General features: G+C 37.4%; 1 non-coding gene across 1 annotated transcript; it reads left to right on the top strand.

Moving 5' to 3' along the window:
- Positions 1-1282: 1282 nt before the first annotated feature.
- TRNAS-GCU (transfer RNA serine (anticodon GCU)) lies at positions 1283-1364 on the top strand. The gene has a single exon. It is a non-coding gene; the product is annotated as a tRNA-Ser (tRNA).
- The last annotated feature ends 2485 nt before the right edge of the window (positions 1365-3849 follow it).

The raw sequence follows: 3849 nt of genomic DNA, 5'->3' as shown, positions 1-3849 counted from the left end.
AGTTTGGGTGAGTTAATAATCTTACTATCAACCACTAAGCTGATTTATTATTGTAATATAGGGATTAACTGATATAAAAACGGCTAAACACTCACGTATATTCGTCCGGTGGCGGCACCGACTAGTTTCGAGCCCATCGGGGGCCCTTTATAAGGGTGAGGTGGACTGGTATTGTTTCACGGACGGGCTTTTTCGGTCGCCGGACGAATATACGTGAGTGTTTAGCCGTTTTTATATAAGTTTATTATAATGTCTTACGAAAGTTTAAATAATTTATAGAGATAAAGTTTATACTAGATTTATTTTAGCATTTTTACCATATCATTGTAATTGGAAATTTTATTGAGAATAAGAACAAAATGTAATCGTAAACAAGAGAACAAAAACTGGAAAATGGAGCATTTCTTTTTATGCGGTACTCGTAATTCAGAACATTAAACGGGAATAATACAATCCGTAAAGTCCGTTAAGGTTTTTGTGTCATATTGTCACAAAATAAGGGACCAAATAAGGCTATTGCGTAAACATCGTTGACTTTGTTCAAAACATATTAGAATCACACCACACTTCTGTAAATTTCTGTATCGCACAGCCGTTGTGGAATAGTCTGTGGTCGGTGTGAAGTCTCGTCGGCGGTATTTCCAAACTAATACGATTTAGGGTCTTTCAAGAAGCGAGTGTACCATCCTTAAAGGTCGGAAAGTTGGTCTAGTTTTGCCGATTTCTATAGTCGTGGTCACCTCGGTGTTCCGGCTCGTTTACCCCTTCTCTTATAGAAAAAGAAAACACAAGGACATTCTTGCGCTAAATAGAAGTTAGACAATGTCAACATGACCTTGAAATTAAGAAAAAATACATGGTTGTGGATTTACTATATTTCGTTTGACCTTCACAAGGTCATTACAATGAATAGTTTGACAGTTAAGAAGATATCTTTGTCTTTATTTAAAATCGAGTATAATATTACATATAAAGAGCTATGCATCAAGGAAGATTATTCTAAAATAGTGAAGCCATGTAGCGGTCAACTGTTTATTCGAGATGGCTTTCATTGCGTTCGCTTCAGGGGTTTACATTTTTTTGATGAGTCTCACGTACTTATTTCAAGTTTCTTTAATTAAAATTAAGTGAGACATTAAATATCATATATATATATAATATATAATTTGTAAGTTAAGAAATAGTTACCAAGGAACTCTGTACATGCAATATTTATCAAAAATACGTATTAGTGACACATTTGTGTTGCATTTGTATTGATTTTTAATAAAGTCTACTATAAGACGAGGTGGCCGAGAGGTTAAGGCGTTGGACTGCTAATCCAATGTGCTCTGCACGCGTGGGTTCGAATCCCATCCTCGTCGGGTTTTTTGTCTCTCAAAAAACTGTTCTCCTGCCAATTTCTCCAAACGTGTAAATAAGCTCAAGGCTTTGAGTAAACTGATGATTATTAATTGTATCAAGTAATATATTATTGTTATCTCTACTTTTAACAAATAGTGTAAGGGAGAAAGAACGTTTTCAAACAAATGTTTAGTCAGTGGAAACCCACACTTGTATAGTTCTCAAAATAACAAATTGAATGTCGGTCGTAAGGTGAAATGAAAAGCGGCCCATGAATACATAAACAAGCTAAATGGGTCGCGAGACATTCTATACAACTGTGTCAATTGCACGAACTGCTTTGAAGCTTATACTTCATCTAAATTACACATTAATGTCCCTCATTTCACAAGTGAATTTCGTCAGAATTAAACATCTGTTTAGAACTAACTTCTAAAGACAGTTTAACAATACTTACTCCACTGGCGCATCGACCCAAAGTGGGTCTTTGCCTCCGACAAAAGAGATCGCCAAAGTCGTCTGTCCTGCACCTTCTCCTGCCAGTCCATCGCTTGTAGCTCCCGCAGATCCAGCTCTACGGCGTCTCGCCAGCAGTACCTGTGCCGACCGATGAGTCGGCGGCCAGTCGGGGTCCCGTGATATGTTGCTTTGGACTTTCGATTTTCCCCTATCCTCGTGAGGTGGCCTAGCTCAGTTTAACAATCATGAACTTAAAAGATTTACAGTCATTCTCCTATATAATTATTGAATTACTGATATTGGATACACTTGTAATAATATTGCCATTACCCTCATTTTCATTGAAATAAACAGACAAACTGTAGATAAGACAACATGACATATCGGAATTTCACAGTTACAAATGTGACCAGGCAAGCAGAAGTATATGATAATAGTTTCCAAGCAGACGACAATGTCAAAAGAAAACAAACATGTTACAGTCGACGTGTTCTGCACCTTTGTTGCTCAACTTTCTTTTATGTTGAACATAAAGGAACATGTTGAACATAAAGCAAGTGACAGTGCGTTGTGACACACTTGCGATTTAGGCCCTACGTACACAAGGCTACTTCTTCAAAACCCAGCGATATTAGTCGCTTAGGAATACACTGTCATAGAGTACACAGACACGCGTCGCCGACTTTTTTTGCTATCATCTAGCCAGTGGTTGATTATGGCTTAATCACCCTTAGCTTAGGGTAGGCTCCGAGCCCCTCGGTGGGGACATATAGTGAGCTGATGATGATGACATTCCAAGGCTTTGAAATGTATACATTTATAAGCAAAACTTATACTGGCGAAGCAATTTCTATTCACATTGGTGCGATGTAATACGGACTTTGCATCATTCAAATATATTTGTACGATTTAGAATGTCGGGACAACGGTTCATTGAATATTCAATGGGTTACAGGATCGGCTTGTTTCACCTTCAATCTTAAACTTGGATTGTGAGGTCGGAAATTAAATTATTACTCGTATATTATGTTTGAGTCTGTACCACATCCTTTACTCTAGGTTTAAAACTTCATGTAAAAATATATCGTTATCTTCACTCCGAAGAAATGAGAAAGCAAAATGTTTATGTTAGTTTATGTTGACTGCTTTTTTATGCTGTCATTGTTCAATCATCATCAGCTCACCATGCGTCCCCACCGAGGGACTTGGAGCCTACCCTAAGTTAGGGCTGATTAGTCCATAGTCAACCACGCTGGCCCAGTACGGGTTCGATGACTTCATACATAACTTTAAATTTCTTCTCAGATATGTGCAGGTTGTATCATGATGTTTTCCTTCACCGTAAGAACGTCGGATAAATGTACATAAGTAAATTGAGAATCGAAAAACAAATTGGTACATGGCGGGATTTGATCCCAGGACCTGCAGATTACAAGTCAAGTGCTTTAACCAGCCACCGACGCCCAAATATTATAAATGCTTGTTTGAATGGATGGATGGATGTTTGATTTAAGGTATTTCCAAAACGGCTTAACGGTTCTCGAAGAAATTTGGCATACACACTTGACATAGTCTGGAACAACACATCGGCTACTAATTAGTAAAATAATTATTTTTTTTTAATTCCGCGCAAACGGAATCACGGGCAACACCTAGTGGGATATATTATTTTGGTTTTATTTTCTTATGGTATTAAATTTATTGATTGATTGATTAGCGTGGTTTCGACATGTTATGCGGAGAGATGATGATGATGATGTAAGCAAAAAAGTTATAAGATTCAATGAGGTTGGCTACAAAGGTAGAGGAAGACCAAAAAAGTATGGAATGACTGTGTGAAAGAGGGTATGAGTAGGAAGATGGTGGATTCAGATATGATTGGTGATAGAGATGTATGGAGATAGTATATACTGTGCCGATCCTCAATAGGTATAAGGGCAGGTTGATGATGATGGTAAATATAATACAAATAGCATTGAAATTTGATTATCTTATCCTAGTACGCTGTGTCATCAGCTTAAATTCTTGTATCGTTTGAAATTCTTT

This window comes from Papilio xuthus, unplaced genomic scaffold (genome assembly GCF_000836235.2).
Source record: "Papilio xuthus unplaced genomic scaffold, Pxut_1.1 DF827679.1, whole genome shotgun sequence".
In the NCBI taxonomy this organism is placed as follows: domain Eukaryota; kingdom Metazoa; phylum Arthropoda; class Insecta; order Lepidoptera; family Papilionidae; genus Papilio; species Papilio xuthus.
This window is presented reverse-complemented; position numbering and strand designations above follow the sequence as displayed.